General features: G+C 34.3%; 1 pseudogene; it reads right to left on the bottom strand.

Annotated features, from left to right (window-relative positions):
* LOC139889293 (protein DETOXIFICATION 16-like) overlaps positions 1-19173 on the bottom strand; it is a 68517-nt pseudogene that overhangs the window by 40025 nt on the left and 9319 nt on the right.

Raw genomic sequence — 19173 nt, 5'->3', positions numbered from 1 at the left:
ACTAAAGCATCCGGTACTTTGGATGGGGTTTGTTAGGCCCAATAGATCTATCTTTAGGATTCGCGTCAATTAGAGTGTCTGTTCCATAATTCTTAGATTACCAGACTTAATAAAAAGGGGCATATTCGATTTCGATAATTCAACCATAGAATGTAGCTTCACGTACTTGTGTCTATTTTGTAAATCATTTATAAAACCTGCATGTATTCTCATTCCAAAAATATTAGATTTTAAAAGTGGGACTATAACTCACTTTCACAGATTTTTAATTCGTCGGGAAGTAAGACTTGGCCACTGGTTGATTCACGAACCTATAACAATATATACATATATATCAAAGTATGTTCAAAATATATTTACAACACTTTTAATATATTTTGATGTTTTAAGTTTATTAAGTCAGCTGTCCTCGTTAGTAACCTACAACTAGTTGTCCACAGTTAGATGTACAGAAATAAATCGATAAATATTATCTTGAATCAATCCACGACCCAGTGTATACGTATCTCAGTATTGATCACATCTCAAACTATATATATTTTGGAATCAACCTCAACCCTGTATAGCTAACTCCAACATTCACATATAGAGTGTCTATGGTTGTTCCGAAATATATATAGATGTGTCGACATGATAGGTCGAAACATTGTATACGTGTCTATGGTATCTCAAGATTACATAATATATTATGGTTGGAATAGATTTGTTACCAATTTTAACGTAGCTAAAATGAGAAAAATTATCCAATCTTGTTTTACCCATAACTTCTTCATTTTAAATCCGTTTTGAGTGAATCAAATTGCTATGGTTTTATATTGAACTCTATTTTATGAATATAAACATAAAAAGTATAGGTTTATAGTCAGAAAAATAAGTTACAAGTTGTTTTTGTAAAGGTAGTCATTTCAGTCGAAAGAACGACGTCTAGATGACCATTTTAGAAAACATACTTCCACTTTGAGTTTAACCATAATTTTTGGATATAGTTTCATGTTCATAATAAAAATCATTTTCCCAGAATAACAACTTTTAAATCAAAGTTTATCATAGTTTTTAATTAACTAACCCAAAACAGCCCGCGGTGTTACTACGACGGCGTAAATTCGGTTTTACGGTGTTTTTCGTGTTTCCAGGTTTTAAATCATTAAGTTAGCATATCATATAGATATAGAACATGTGTTTAGTTGATTTTAAAAGTCAAGTTATAAGGATTAACTTTTATTTGCGAACAAGTTTAGAATTAACTAAACTATGTTCTAGTGATTACAAGTTTAAACCTTCGAATAAGATAGCTTTATATGTATGAATTGAATGATGTTATGAACATCATTACTACCTCAAGTTCCTTGGATAAACCTAATGGAAATGATAAAAATAGATCTAGCTTCAAAGGATCCTTGGATGGCTTGAAAATTCTTGAAGCAGAATCATGACACGAAAACAATTTCAAGTAAGATTTCCACTCGAAATAAGATTGTTATAGTTATAGAAATTGAATTAAAGTTTGAATATGATTATTACCTTGTATTAGAAAGATAACCTACTATAAGTAACAAAGGTTTCTTGATCTTGGATGATTACTTGGAATGGATTTAGAAAACTTGGAAGTAAACTTGCAATCTTGGAAGTATTCTTGATTTTATGAAACTAGAACTTTTGGAATTTATGAAGAACACTTAGAACTTGAAGATAGAACTTGAGAGAGATCAATTAGATGAAGAAAATTGAAGAATGAAAGTGTTTGTAGGTGTTTTTGGTCGTTGGTGTATGGATTAGATATAAAGGATATGTAATTTTGTTTTCATGTAAATAAGTCATGAATGATTACTCATATTTTTGTAATTTTATGAGATATTTTATGCTAGTTGCCAAATGATGGTTCCCACATGTGTTAGGTGACTCACATGGGCTGCTAAGAGCTGATCATTGGAGTGTATATACCAATAGTACATACATCTAAAAGCTGTGTATTGTACGAGTACGAATACGGGTGCATACGAGTAGAATTGTTGATGAAACTGAACGTGGATGTAATTGTAAGCATTTTTTTTAAGTAGAAGTATTTTGATAAGTGTCTTGAAGTCTTTCAAAAGTGTATGAATACATATTAAAACACTACATGTATATACATTTTAACTGAGTCGTTAAGTCATCGTTAGTCGTTACATGTAAATGTTGTTTTGAAACGTTTAGGTTAACGATCTTGTTGAATGTTGTTAACCCATTATTTATTATAACAAATGAGATGTTAAATTGTTATATTATCATGATATTATGATATATAATATATCTTAGTATGATATATATACAGTTAAATGTCGTTACAACGATAATCGTTACATATATGTCTCGTTTCGAAATCATTAAGTTAGTAGTCTTATTTTTACATATGTATTTCATTGTTAATACACTTAATAATATATTTACTTATCATTTAACATAATTAACCAAGTGTATCAATATCTTAATATGATTCATATGTACTTAGTAAGACGTTGTTATAACGATAATCGTTATATATATCGTTTTCGAGTTTCTTAAATTAATAGTCTCATTTTTATGTATATAACTCATTGTTAAAATACCTAATGAGATACATACTTATAATAAAATCATGTTAACTATATATATAACCATATATATGTCATCGTATAGTTTTTACAAGTTTTAACGTTCGTGAATCACCGGTCAACTTGGGTGGTCAATTGTCTATATGAAACCTATTTCAATTAATCAAGTCTTAACAAGTTTGATTGCTTAACATGTTGGAAACACTTAATCATGTAAATAAAAATTTCATTTAATATATATATATAAACATGGAAAAGTTCGGGTCACTACAGTACCTACCCGTTAAATAAATTTCGTCCCGAAATTTTAAGCAGTTGGAGGTGTTGACGTATCTTCTGGAAATAAATGCGGGTATTTCTTCTTCATCTGATCTTCACGCTCCCAGGTGAACTCGGGTCCTCTACGAGCATTCCATCGAACCTTAACAATCGGTATCTTGTTTTGTTTAAGTCTCTTAACCTCACGATCCATTATTTCGATGGGTTCTTCAATGAATTGAAGTTTTTCATTGATTTGGATTTCGTCCAACGGAATAGTGAGATCTTCTTTAGCAAAACATTTCTTCAAATTTGAGACGTAGAAAGTGTTATGTACAGCCGCGAGTTGTTGAGGTAGCTCCAGTTGGTAAGCTACTGGTCCGACACGATCTATAATCTTGAATGGTCCAATGTACCTTGGATTTAGTTTTCCCCGTTTACCAAATCAAACAACGCCTTTCCAAGGTGAAACCTTAAGCATGACCATTTATCCAATTTCAATCTCTATATCTTTTCTTTTACTGTCCGCGTAGCTCTTTTGTCGACTCTGGGCGGTTTTCAATCTTTGTTGAATTTGGATGATTTTCTCAGTAGTTTCTTGTAGCATGTCTTCAAGCGTTTGTATCGTCCTTTCACTCTGTCCATCAGTTTGTGAATGATAGACAGTACTCATGTCTAGACGAGTTCCTAATGCTTGCTGTAATGTCTTCCAGAATCTTGAAATAAATCTGCCATCCCTATCAGAGATAATAGAGATTGGTATTCCATGTCTGGAGACGACTTCCTTCAAATACAGTCGTGCTAACTTCTCCATTTTGTCATCTTCTCTTATTGGCAGGAAGTGTGCTGATTTGTTGAGACGATCAACTATTACCCAAATAGTATCAAAACCACTTGCAGTCCTTGGCAATTTAGTGATGAAATCCATGGTAATATTTTCCCATTTCCATTCCGGGATTTCGGGTTGTTGAAGTAGACCTGATGGTTTCTGATGCTCAGCTTTGACCTTAGAACATGTCAAACATTCTCCTACGTATTTAGCAACATCGGCTTTCATAGCCGGCCACCAAAAATGTTTCTTGAGATCCTTGTACATCTTCCCCGTTCCAGGATGTATTGAGTATCTGGTTTTATGAGCTTCTCTAAGTACCATTTATCTCATATCTCCAAATTTTGGTACCCAAATTCTTTCAGCCCTATACCGGGTTCCGTCTTCCCGAATATTAAGATGCTTCTTCGATCCTTTGGGTATTTCATCTTTTAAATTTCCCTCTTTTAAAACTCCTTGTTGCGCCTCCTTTATTTGAGTAGTAAGGTTAGTGTGAATCATTATATTCATAGATTTTACTCGAATGGGTTCTCTGTCCTTTCTGCTCAAGGCGTCGGCTACCACATTTGCCTTCCCCGGGTGGTAACGAATCTCAAAGTCGTAATCATTCAACAATTCAATCCACCTACGCTGCCTCATATTCAGTTGTTTCTGATTAAATATGTGTTGAAGACTTTTGTGGTCGGTATATATAATACTTTTGACCCCATATAAGTAGTGCCTCCAAGTCTTTAATGCAAAAACAACCGCGCCTAATTCCAAATCATGCGTCGTACAATTTTGCTCGTGAATCTTTAATTGTCTAGACGCATAAGCAATCACCTTCGTCCGTTGCATTAATACACAACCGAGACCTTACTTTGATGCGTCACAATAAATCACAAAATCATCATTCCCTTCAGGCAATGACAATATAGGTGCCGTAGTTAGCTTTTTCTTCAATAATTGAAACACCTTTTCTTGTTCATCCTTCCATTCAAATTTCTTCCCTTTATGCGTTAATGCAGTCAAGGGTTTTGCTATTTTGGAGAAATCTTGGATGAATCTTCTGTAGTAACCAGCCAATCCTAAAAATTGACGTATATGCTTCGGAGTTTTTGGGGTTTCCCACTTTTCAACGGTTTCGATCTTTGCCGGGTCCACCTGGATACCTTCTTTTTTCACTATGTGACCGAGGAATTGAACTTCTTCCAACCAAAATGCACACTTTGAAAACTTAGCGTACAGTTTTTCTTTCCTCAATACTTCTAGCACTTTTCTCAAATGTTCTTCGTGCTCTTGATCATTCTTTGAGTAAATAAGTATGTCATCGATGAAAACAATGATAAACTTGTCAAGATATGGCCCACACACTCGGTTCATAAGGTCCATGAACACAGCTGGTGCGTTAGTCAATCCAAACGGCATAACCATAAACTCGTAATGACCATAACGCGTCCTAAAAGCAGTTTTTGGAATATCATCCTCCTTTACTCGCATTTGATGATATCCAGAACGTAAATCGATCTTCGAATAAACTGACGAGCCTTGTAGTTGATCAAATAAGTCGTCAATTCTCGGTAGTGGATAACGGTTTTTGATGGTAAGTTTGTTCAACTCTCTGTAGTCAATACACAACCTAAATGTACCATCCTTCTTCTTGACAAACAAAACAGGAGCTCCCCATGGTGATGTGCTTGGTCGAATGAAACCAAGTTCTAATAGTTCTTGCAGTTGGCTTTGCAGTTCTTTCATCTCGCTGGGTGCGAGTCTATAAGGAGCACGAGCTATTGGTGCAGCTCCTGGTACAAGATCTATTTGAAATTCAACAGATCGATGTGGAGGTAGTCCCGGTAATTCTTTCGGAAATACATCGGGAAATTCTTTTGCGACGAGAACATCATTGATGCTCTTTTCTTCAGTTTGTACTTTCTCGACGTGTGCTAGAACAGCATAGCAACCTTTTCTTATTAGTTTTTGTTCCTTCAAATTACTAATAAGATGTAGCTTCATGTTGCCCTTTTCTCCGTACACCATTAAGGGTTCTCCTTCTTCTCGTACAATGCGAATTGCATTTTTATAACATACGATCTCTGCTTTCACCTTCTTCAGCCAGTCCATGCCAACTATTACATCAAAACTCCCTAACTCTATTGGTATCAAATCAATCTTAAATATTTCGCTACCCAGTTTAATTTCTCAATTCGGCATATATTATCTGCTGAAATTAATTTACAGTTTGCTAATTCGAGTAAAAATTTACTATCCAACGGCGTCAATGGACAACTTAATTTAGCACAAAAATCTCTACTCATATAGCTTCTATCCGCACCCGAATCAAATAAAACGTAAGCAGATTTATTGTCAATAAGAAATATACCCGTAACAAGCTCCGGGTCTTCCTGTGCCTCTGCCGCATTAATATTGAAAACTCTTTCGCGGCCTTGTCCATTTGTATTCTCCTGGTTCGGGCAATTTCTAATAATGTGGCCCGGTTTTCCACATTTATAACAAACTACATTGGCATAACTTGCTCCGACACTACTTGCTCCGCCATTACTCGTTCCGACACCATTTGTTCCTTTCGTTCTGTTAACCCCTGGTCCGTAGACCTCACACTTCGCCGCGCTATGACCATTTCTTTTACACTTATTGCAAAATTTGGTGCAGAACCCCGAGTGATACTTTTCACACCTTTGGCATAGCTGCTTCTGATTGTTGTTGTTGTTGCGGTTGTTATTGTTGTTGGGATGATTGTTGTAGTTGCTGTTGTTGTTGTTGTTGTTGGGCCATTTGTTGTAGTTGCGATTGATGTTGCGATTGTTGGGATAATTGTTGCGATTATTATTGTAATTGCTGTTGTTGTTGTATTGGTGATTCTTATCACCGTTTTCCTCCCACTTTCTTTTGACTTGCTTCACATTGGCCTCTTTAGCCGTCTGTTCTTTAATTCTTTCCTCAATCTGGTTCACTAGTTTGTGAGCCATTCTACATGCCTGTTGTATGGAGGCGGGCTCGTGTAAACTTATATCTTCTTGGATTCTTTCCGGTAATCCTTTCACAAACACGTCGATCTTCTCTTCCTCATCTTCGAACGATCCCGGACACAATAGGCACAATTCTGTGAATCGTCTTTCGTACGTGCTAATATCAAATCCTTGGGTTCGTAACCCTCTAAGTTCTGTCTTGAGCTTATTGACCTCGGTTCTGGGACGGTACTTCTCGTTCATCAAGTGCTTGAATGCTGACCACGGTAGTGCGTACGCATCATCTTGTCCCACTTGCTCTAGATAGGTATTCCACCATGTTAACGCAGAACCTGTGAAGGTATGCATAGCGTACTTCACTTTATCCTCTTCAGTACACTTACTTATGGCAAACACCGATTCGACCTTCTCGGTCCACCGTTTCAATCCGATCGGTCCTTCGGTTCCATCAAATTCCAAAGGTTTGCAGGCAGTGAATTCTTTGTAGGTGCATCCTACACGATTTCCTGTACTGCTAGATCCAAGGTTATTGTTGGTATGTAGCACAGCCTGTACTGCGGCTATGTTTGAAGCTAGAAAAGTACGGAATTGCTCTTCATTCATATTCACGGTGTGTCGAGTAGTCGGTGCCATTTCCTTCAAAATAGTCAAATGAAACAAGTTAATCATACATAATATTAAGAGTAGTTAATAGTATTTCGTAGCATAATATGAACTCATTTGTAAAAGCTTTTTCTTCATATTAGCGTTTTATAAGTTTAAATTCGGGTAGTACCTACCCGTTAAGTTCATACTTAGTAGCTAATATATAATTCAACTACTATAATTCTATATGAAAAACTGATTATAATAATATTTCGCGTTCAAACTTTTATACAATATTTTACAAACTTACAATACCGCTTATTTTACATAAAGCATGAAATATAGCACACAATAACTTTGATACAAGATAGTTGTGAAGATAATTCTAGCTAGTACACAAGTCGTTCAGCAAAGGCAATAAAGACACGTAATTCATACGTCCAGAAATAAGTCATGCATTCTGGTTTTACTAGGACTACTTCCCATCCTTGGTCTTGTGGAACATAACCGTTATGGCCGTTGATAAGACAGTGTGTTGTAATGTCATCAAAGGGACGAGGGTTACGTAATGACCAACAGTCTCGTAATAACTTAAAAACCTCATTTCTTACCCCAATTACCGACTCCGTCACTTGTGGGAACGTTTTGTTTAATAGTTGTAGCCCGATGCTCTTTTTCTCACTTTGGTGAGAAGCGAACATTACTAACCCGTAAGCATAGCATGCTTCTTTATGTTGCATGTTAGCCGCTTTTTCTAAATCATGAAGTCCTATATTCGGATACATTGAGTCAAAATAATTTCTTAACCCGTTGCGTAAAATAGCATTTGGGTTCCCCGCAATATATGCGTCAAAGTAAACACATCGTAACTTATGGGTTTCCCAATGTGATATCCCCCATCTTTCAAACGAAAGTCTCTTATAAACCAAGACATTCTTGGAACGTTCTTCGAATGTCTTACAAACTGATTTCGCCGTAAATAGTTGTGCCGAAGAATTCTGACCGACTCTAGACAAGATTTCATCAATCATGTCTCCAGGTAGGTCTCTTAAAATATTGGGTTGTCTATCCATTTTGTGTTTTTATACTGTAAAATAGACAAGAGTTAGATTCATAAAAAAAATACTTATTAATACAAGCAATTTTTACATATATCATAAAGCATAAGCACACTATATTACATATATTACACCACACGAATACAACTATCTTATTCCGACTCGCTCATTTCTTCTTCTTCGGTTTTGGTTCGTTTTGCCAAGTTTCTAGGGATATATGATGTTCCCCTAATACGAGCTGTCGTTTTCCATAACGGTTTAGAAAAACCTGGTGGTTTAGAGGTTCCCGGGTCATTGTTACAACTTAAGGGCTTCGGGGGTTGACGATACATATAAAGTTCATCGGGGTTGGAATTAGATTTCTCTATTTTTATGCCCTTTCCCTTATTATTTTCTTTTGCCTTTTTAAATTCAGTTGGGGTAATTTCTGTAACATCATCGGAATTCTCGTCGGAATCCGATTCATCGGAGAATTGGTAATCCTCCCAATATTTTGCTTCCTTGGCGGAAACACCATTGACCATAATTAACCTTGGTCGGTTGGTTGAGGATTTTCTTTTACTTAACCGTTTTATTATTTCCCCTACCGGTTCTATTTCCTCCTCCGGTTCCCCCTCTTCCGGTTCTGATTCTTCTTCCGGTTCTGATTCTTCTTCCGGTTCTTCTTCGAGAACTTGTGAATCAGTCCAATATATATTCGACTCTTCGTTATTATTAGGTGAGTCAATGGGATTTGTGCTAGAGGTAGACATCTATCACACAATATCAAACATGTTAAGAGATTAATATATCACATAATATATACATGTTAATAATATATAGTTTCCAACAAAAATGTTAAGCAATCATTTTTAAAGAAAACACGGTCGAAGTCCAGACTCACTAATGCATCCTAACAAACTCGATAAGACACACTAATGCAAATTTTCTGGTTCTCTAAGACCAACGCTCTGATACCAACTGAAATGTCCCGTTCTTATTGATTAAAAACGTTCCATATTAATTGATTTCGTTGCGAGGTTTTGACCTCTATATGAGACGTTTTTCAAAGACTGCATTCATTTTTAAAACAAACCATAACCTTTATTTCATAAATAAAAGTTTAAAAAGCTTTACGTAGATTATCAAGTAATGATAATCTAAAATATCCTGTTTACACACGACCTTTACATAATGGTTTACAATACAAATATGTTACATCGAAATCAGTTTCTTGAATGAAGTTTTTACACAATATCATACAAACATGGACTCCAAATCTTGTCCTTATTTTAGTATGCAACAGCAGAAGCTCTTAGTATTCACCTGAGAATAAACATGCTTTAAACGTCAACAAAAATGTTGGTGAGTTATAGGTTTAACCTATATATATCAAATCGTAACAATAGACCACAAGATTTCATATTTCAATACACATCCCATACATAGAGATAAAAATCATTCATATGGTGAACACCAGGTAACCGATATTAACAAGATGCATATATAAGAATATCCCCATCATTCCGGGACACCCTTCGGATATGATATAAATTTCAAAGTACTAAAGCATCCGGTACTTTGGATGGGGTTTGTTAGGCCCAATAGATCTATCTTTAGGATTCGCGTCAATTAGGGTGTCTGTTCCCTAATTCTTAGATTACCAGACTTAATAAAAAGGGGCATATTCGATTTCAATAATTCAACCATAGAATGTAGCTTCACGTACTTGTGTCTATTTTGTAAATCATTTATAAAACCTGCATGTATTCTCATCCCAAAAATATTAGATTTTAAAAGTGGGACTATAACTCACTTTCACAGATTTTTAATTCGTCGGGAAGTAAGACTTGGCCACTGGTTGATTCACGAACCTATAACAATATATACATATATATCAAAGTATGTTCAAAATATATTTACAACACTTTTAATATATTTTGATGTTTTAAGTTTATTAAGTCAGCTGTCCTCGTTAGTAACCTACAACTAGTTGTCCACAGTTAGATGTACAGAAATAAATCGATAAATATTATCTTGAATCAATCCACGACCCAGTGTATACGTATCTCAGTATTGATCACAACTCAAACTATATATATTTTGGAATCAACCTCAACCCTGTATAGCTAACTCCAACATTCACATATAGAGTGTCTATGGTTGTTCCGAAATATATATAGATGTGTCGACATGATAGGTCAAAACATTGTATACGTGTCTATGGTATCTCAAGATTACATAATATACAATACAAGTTGATTAAGTTATGGTTGGAATAGATTTGTTACCAATTTTCACGTAGCTAAAATGAGAAAAATTATCCAATCTTGTTTTACCCATAACTTCTTCATTTTAAATCCGTTTTGAGTGAATCAAATTGCTATGGTTTCATATTGAACTCTATTTTATGAATCTAAATAGAAAAAGTATAGGTTTATAGTCAGAAAAATAAGTTACAAGTCATTTTTGTAAAGGTTGTCATTTCAGTCGAAAGAACGACGTCTAGATGACCATTTTAGAAAACATACTTCCACTTTGAGTTTAACCATAATTTTTGGATATAGTTTCATGTTCATAATAAAAATCATTTTCCTAGAATAACAACTTTTAAATCAAAGTTTATCATAGTTTTTAATTAACTAACCCAAAACAGCCCTCGGTGTTACTACGACGGCGTAAATCCGGTTTTACGGTATTTTTTGTGTTTCCAGGTTTTAAATCATTAAGTTAGCATATCATATAGATATAGAACATGTGTTTAGTTGATTTTAAAAGTCAAGTTAGAAGGATTAACTTTTATTTGCGAACAAGTTTACAATTAACTAAACTATGTTCTAGTGATTACAAGTTTAAACCTTCGAATAAGATAGCTTTATATGTATGAATTGAATGATGTTATGAACATCATTACTACCTCAAGTTCCTTGGATAAACCTACTGGAAATGAGAAAAATAGATCTAGCTTCAAAGGATCCTTGGATGGTTTGAAAGTTCTTGAAGCAGAATCATGACACGAAAACAATTTCAAGTAAGATTTCCACTCGAAATAAGATTGTTATAGTTATAGAAATTGAATTAAAGTTTGAATATGATTATTACCTTGTATTAGAAAGATAACCTACTGTAAGTAACAAAGGTTTCTTGATCTTGGATGATTACTTGGAATGGATTTAGAAAACTTGGAAGTAAACTTGCAATCTTGGAAGTATTCTTGATTTTATGAAACTAGAACTTTTGGAATTTATGAAGAACACTTAGAACTTGAAGATAGAACTTGAGAGAGATCAATTAGATGAAGAAAATTGAAGAATGAAAGTGTTTGTAGTTGTTTTTGGTCGTTGGTGTATGGATTAGATATAAAGGATATGTAATTTTGTTTTCATGTAAATAAGTCATGAATGATTACTCATATTTTTGTAATTTTATGAGATATTTATGCTAGTTGCCAAATGATGGTTCCCACATGTGTTAGGTGACTCACATGGGCTGCTAAGAGCTGATCATTGGAGTGTATATACCAATAGTACATACATCTAAAAGCTGTGTATTGTACGAGTACGAATACGGGTGCATACGAGTAGAATTGTTGATGAAACTGAACGAGGATGTAATTGTAAGCATTTTTTTTAAGTAGAAGTATTTTGATAAGTGTCTTGAAGTCTTTCAAAAGTGTATGAATACATATTAAAACACTACATGTATATACATTTTACCTGAGTCGTTAAGTCATCGTTAGTCGTTACATGTAAATGTTGTTTTGAAACCTTTAGGTTAACGATCTTGTTGAATGTTGTTAACCCATTATTTATTATAACAAATGAGATGTTAAATTTTTATATTATCATGATATTATGATATATAATATATCTTAGTATGATATATATACAGTTAAATGTCATTACAATGATAATCGTTACATATATGTCTCGTTTCGAAATCATTAAGTTAGTAGTCATATTTTTACATATGTATTTCATTGTTAATACACTTAATAATATATTTACTTATCATTTAACATAATTAACCAAGTGTATCAATATCTTAATATGATTCATATGTACTTAGTAAGACGTTGTTATAACGATAATCGTTATATATATCGTTTTCGAGTTTCTTAAATTAATAGTCTCATTTTTATGTATATAACTCATTGTTAAAATACCTAATGAGATACATACTTATAATAAAATCATGTTAACTATATATATAACCATATATATGTCATCGTATAGTTTTTACAAGTTTTAACATTCGTGAATCACCGGTCAACTTGGGTGGTCAATTGTCTATATGAAACCTATTTCAATTAATCAAGTCTTAACAAGTTTGATTGCTTAACATGTTGGAAACACTTAATCATGTAAATAAAAATTTCATTTAATATATATATAAACATGGAAAAGTTCGGGTCACTACACAATGCCTGAATGCCGCTCCTGCAAATGATTCCAATCCACAGACCCTACACAAAAAATTCAACAACAATCAGCCTTTTGAAGGAAAACAAACATAGGAGCAAGTATTTGAGCAAATATCACCTTTCCTCCAAAATGGTACACAAATGTCAAAATGAGGGCGCAAGGAAGTCCAACAAGGTAATAAACTCCTAGGTTCACCGATGTGCAACTTTTCTGCCTACCACATCCTCTCGCAACACCTAATATGGAATCAAGCAAACAAGTAAAATGTGATGGTTTACTGATGTAATAGTTTTTTTGGCATTGAAATTGTCAATAGATGTAAAAAAATTCACAAGTTGTAACCTGTTAATACACCTTGAATTCCATCCATTATATTAGATAGAGCAAGCACTGGCATAACTAGTGATACATATTTAACAACTTCAGCCTCGTCGGTGTACAAATTCGCCCAGACCCCACGAGCTGCCACTAGAACTATGCCAACTATAAGCACTTCTATGATGACTACTATAAGGTGATCCAGACCGCTCGTTTTGCAGCTTTATGTTTTCCTGCTCCAAGTTCATTTGAAACTCTGGTATTGTCGATTAGCGGAATGTACGTTATAGTTTGTTAACTGGGCTAGTCAGACAGACTTGAGAACAGGTCAAAATGGGTTAAGCATACCTTACTGCACTCCCAAAACTGAATGGAGTTCTGTAGGCCAGTGAAATAGTACTAAGGCTGGGAGAAAGAAGATTACAAGTTTGTATGAAACTCAATATTACGTATGTAAGTGCTAATTTGATCTTAGATCAAACGTAGAACCTAGATTAAAGGCGGAAAACAATAACTAGGGTGAATCGAATACGAGTTACACTTTCGGGATCGATCTAACCAACAATATGTTGATACAAATGACGCCTAGATGATTGTATTCTGTTGGAATTTGGTCTGGGACAAGGATCACAGCAATAAACAACGGCTAGAGGGTGTGGGTTGAAATTTCCCGTTCTTATTGATTAAAAACGTTCCATATTAATTGATTTTGTTGCGAGGTTTTGACCTCTATATGAGACGTTTTTCAAAGACTGCATTTATTTTAAAACAAACCATAACCTTTATTTCATAAATAAAGGTTTAAAAAGCTTTACGTAGATTATCAAATAATGATAATCTAAAATATCCTGTTTACACACGACCATTACATAATGGTTTACAATACAAATATGTTACATCGAAATCAGTTTCTTGAATGCAGTTTTTACACAATATCATACAAACATGGACTCCAAATCTTGTCCTTATTTTAGTATGCAACAGCAGAAGCTCTTAGTATTCACCTGAGAATAAACATGCTTTAAACGTCAACAAAAATGTTGGTGAGTTATAGGTTTAACCTATATATATCAAATCGTAACAATAGACCACAAGATTTCATATTTCAATACACATCCCAAACATAGAGATAAAAATCATTCATATGGTGAACACCTGGTAACCGACATTAACAAGATGCATATATAAGAATATCCCCATCATTCCGGGACACCCTTCGGATATGATATAAATTTTGAAGTACTAAAACATCCGGTACTTTGGATGGGGCTTGTTGGGCCCAATAGATCTATCTTTAGGATTCGCGTCAATTAGGGTGTCTGTTCCCTAATTCTTAGATTACCAGAATTAATAAAAAGAGGCATATTCGATTTCGATAATTCAACCATAGAATGTAGTTTCACGTACTTGTGTCTATTTTGTAAATCATTTATAAAACCTGCATGTATTCTCATCCCAAAAATATTAGATTTTAAAAGTGGGACTATAACTCACTTTCACAGATTTTTACTTCATCGGGAAGTAAGACTTGGCCACTGGTTGATTCACGAATCTATAACAATATATACATATATATATCAAAGTATGTTCAAAATATATTTACAACACTTTTAATATATTTTGATGTTTTAAGTTTATTAAGTCAGCTGCCCTCGTTAATAACCTACAACTAGTTGTCCACAGTTAGATGTACATAAATAAATCAATAAATATTATCTTGAATCAATCCACGACCCAGTGTATACGTATCTCAGTATTGATCACAACTTAAACTATATATATTTTGGAATCAACCTCAACCCTGTATAGCTAACTCCAACATTCACATATAGAGTGTCTATGGTTGTTCCGAAATATATATAGATGTGTCGACATGATAGGTCGAAACATTGTATACGTGTCTATGGTATCTCAAGATTACATAATATACAATACAAGTTGATTAAGTTATGGTTGGAATAGATTTGTTACCAATTTTCACGTAGCTAAAATGAGAAAAATTATCCAATCTTGTTTTACCCATAACTTCTTCATTTTAAATCCGTTTTGAGTGAATCAAATTGCTACGGTTTCATATTGAACTCTATTTTATGAATCTAAACAGAAAAATTATAGGTTTATAGTCAAAAAAATAAGTTACAAGTCGTTTTTGTAAAGGTAGTCATTTCAGTCGAAAGAACGACGCCTAGATGACCATTTTAAAAAACATACTTCCACTTTGAGTTTAACCATAATTTTTGGATATAGTTTCATGTTCATAATAAAAATCATTTTCCCAGAATAACAACTTTTAAATCAAAGTTTGTCATAGTTTTTAATTAACTAACCCAAAACAGCCCGCGGTGTTACTACGACGGCGTAAATCTGGTTTTACGGTGTTTTTCGTGTTTCCAGGTTTTCAATCACTAAGTTAGCATATCATATAGATATAGAACATGTGTTTAGTTGATTTTAAAAGTCAAGTTAGAAGGATTAACTTTTATTTGCGAACAAGTTTAGAATTAACTAAACTATGTTCTAGTGATTACAAGTTTAAACCTTCGAATAAGATAGCTTTATATGTATGAATCGAATGATGTTATGAACATCATTACTACCTCAAGTTCCTTGGATAAGCCTACTGTAAATGAGAAAAATAGATCTAGCTTCAAAGGATCCTTGGATGGCTTGAAAGTTCTTGAAGCAGAATCATGACACGAAAACAATTTCAAGTAAGATTTCCACTCGAAATAAGATTGTTATAGTTATAGAAATTGAATTAAAGTTTGATTATGATTATTACCTTGTATTAGAAAGATAACCTACTGTAAGTAACAAAGGTTTCTTGATCTTGGATGATTACTTGGAATGGATTTAGAAAACTTGGAAGTAAACTTGCAATCTTGGAAGTATTCTTGATTTTATGAAACTAGAACTTTTGGAATTTATGAAGAACACTTAGAACTTGAAGATAGAACTTGAGAGAGATTAATTAGATGAAGAAAATTGAAGAATGAAAGTGTTTGTAGGTGTTTTTGGTCGTTGGTGTATGGATTAGATATAAAGGATATGTAATTTTGTTTTCATGTAAATAAGTCATGAATGATTACTCATATTTTTGTAATTTTATGAGATATTTCATGCTAGTTGCCAAATGATGGTTCCCACATGTGTTAGGTGACTCACATGGGCTGCTAAGAGCTGATCATTGGCGTGTATATACAAATAGTACATACATCTAAAAGCTGTGTATTGTACGAGTACGAATACGGGTGCATACGAGTAGAATTGTTGATGAAACTGAACGAGGATGTAATTGTAAGCATTTTTGTTAAGTAGAAGTATTTTGATAAGTGTCTTGAAGTCTTTCAAAAGTGTATGAATACATATTAAAACACTACATGTATATACATTTTAACTGAGTCGTTAAGTCATCGTTAGTCGTTACATGTAAGTGTTGTTTTGAAACCTTTAGGTTAACGATCTTGTTAAATGTTGTTAACCCAATGTTTATAATATCAAAAGAGATTTTAAATTATTATATTATCATGATATTATGATGTACGAATATCTCTTAATATGATATATATACATTAAATGTCGTTACAACGATAATCGTTACATATATGTCTCGTTTCAAAATCATTAAGTTAGTAGTCTTGTTTTTACATATGTAGTTCATTGTTAATATACTTAATGATATGTTTGCTTATCATAATATCATGTTAACTATATATATAACCATATATATGTCATCATATAGTTTTTACAAGTTTTAACATTCGCGAATCACCGGTCAACTTGGGTGGTCAATTGTCTATATGAAACCTATTTCAATTAATCAAGTCTTAACAAGTTTGATTGCTTAATATGTTGGAAACACTTAATCATGTAAATAAAAATTTCATTTAATATATATATAAACATGGAAAAGTTCGGGTCACTACAGTACCTACCCGTTAAATAAATTTCGTCCCGAAATTTTAAGTAGTTGAAGGTGTTGACGTATCTTCTGGAAATAAGTGCGGGTATTTCTTCATCATCTGATCTTCTCATTCCTAGGTGAACTCGGGTCCTCTACGAGCATTCCATCGAACCTTAGCAATTGGTATCTTATTTTGTTTGAGTCTTTTAACCTCACGATCCATTATTTCGACGGGTTCTTCGATGAATTGAAGTTTTTCGTTGATTTGGATTTCGTATAATGGAATAGTGAGATCTTCTTTAGCAAAACATTTCTTCAAATTTGAGACGTGGAAAGTGTTATGTACAGCCGCGAGTTGTTGAGGTAGCTCCAGTTGGTAAGCTACTGGTCCGACACGATCTATAATCTTGAATGGTCCAATGTACCTTGGATTTAGTTTCCCCCGTTTACCAAATCGAACAACGCGTTTCCAAGGTGAAACCTTAAGCATGACCATTTCTCCAATTTCAAACTCTATATCTTTTCTTTTACTGTCCGTGTAGCTCTTTTGTAGACTCTGGGCGGTTTTCAATCTTTGTTGAATTTGGATGATTTTCTCGATAGTTTCTTGTATTATCTCCGGACCCGTAATCTGTCTATCCCCCACTTCACTCCAATATATCGGAGACCAGCACTTTCTACCATAAAGTGCTTCAAACGGCGCCATCTCAATGCTTGAATGGTAGCTGTTGTTGTAGGAAAATTCTGCTAATGGTAGATGTCGATCCCAACTGTTTCCGAAATCAATAACACAAGCTCGTAGCATGTCTTCAAGCGTTTGTATCGTCCTTTCACTCTGCCCATCAGTTTGTGGATGATAGGAAGTACTCATGTCTAGACGAGTTCCCAATGCTTGCTGTAATGTCTGCCAGAATCTTGAAATAAATCTGCCATCCCTATCAGAGATAATAGAGATTGGTATTCCATGTCTGGAGACAACTTCCTTCAAATACAGTCGTGCTAACTTCTCCATCTTGTCATCTTCTCTTATTGGCAGGAAGTGTGCTGATTTGGTGAGACGATCAACTATTACCCAAATAGTATCAAAACCACTTGCAGTCCTTGGCAATTTAGTGATGAAATCCATGGTAATGTTTTCCCATTTCCATTTCGGGATTTCGGGTTGTTGAAGTAGACCTGATGGTTTCTGATGCTCAGCTTTGACCTTAGAACACGTCAAACATTCTCCTACGTATTTAGCAATATCGGCTTTCATACCTGGCCACCAAAAATGTTTCTTAAGATCCTCGTACATCTTCCCCGTTCCAGGATGTATTGAGTATATGGTTTTATGAGCTTCTCTAAGTACCATTTCTCTCATATCTCCAAATTTTGGTACCCAAATTCTTTCAGCCCTATACCGGGTTCCATCTTCCCGAATATTAAGATGCTTCTCCGATCCTTTGGGTATTTCATCCTTTAAATTTCCCTCTTTTAAAACTCCTTGTTGCGCCTCCTTTATTTGAGTAGTAAGGTTAGTGTGAATCATTATATTCATAGATTTTACTCGAATGAGTTCTCTGTCCTTTCTGCTCAAGGCGTCGGCTACCACATTTGCCTTCCCCGGGTGGTAACGAATCTCAAAGTCGTAATCATTCAACAATTCAATCCACCTACGCTGCCTCATATTCAGTTGTTTCTGATTAAATATGTGTTGAAGACTTTTGTGGTCGGTATATATAATACTTTTGACCCCATATAAGTAGTGCCTCCAAGTCTTTAATGCAAAAACAATCGCGCCTAATTCCAAATCATGCGTCGTATAATTTTGCTCGTGAATCTTCAATTGTCTAGACGCATAAGCAATCACCTTCGTCCGTTGCATTAATACACAACCGAGACCTTGCTTTGATGCGTCACAATAAATCACAAAATCATCATTCCCTTCAGGCAATGACAATATAGGTGCCGTAGTTAGCTTTTTCTTCAATAATTGAAACGCCTTCTCTTGTTCATCCTTCCATTCAAATTTCTTCCCTTTATGCGTTAATGCAGTCAAGGGTTTTGCTATTTTGGAGAAATCTTGGATGAATCTTCTGTAGTAACCAGCCAATCCTAAAAATTAACGTATATGCTTCGGAGTTTTTGGGGTTTCCCACTTTTCAACAGTTTCTATCTTTGCCAGATCCACCTTAATACCTTCTTTGTTCATTATGTGACCGAGGAATTGAACTTCTTCCAACCAAAATGCACACTTTGAAAACTTAGCATACAATTCTTCCTTCCTCAATACTTCTAACACC

The sequence above is a fragment of the Rutidosis leptorrhynchoides genome, chromosome 2 (assembly GCF_046630445.1).
Source record: "Rutidosis leptorrhynchoides isolate AG116_Rl617_1_P2 chromosome 2, CSIRO_AGI_Rlap_v1, whole genome shotgun sequence".
NCBI classification, from domain to species: Eukaryota; Viridiplantae; Streptophyta; class Magnoliopsida; order Asterales; family Asteraceae; genus Rutidosis; species Rutidosis leptorrhynchoides.
The sequence above is the reverse complement of the archived record's forward strand: the minus strand, read 5'-3'. Positions and strand labels throughout refer to the sequence as shown.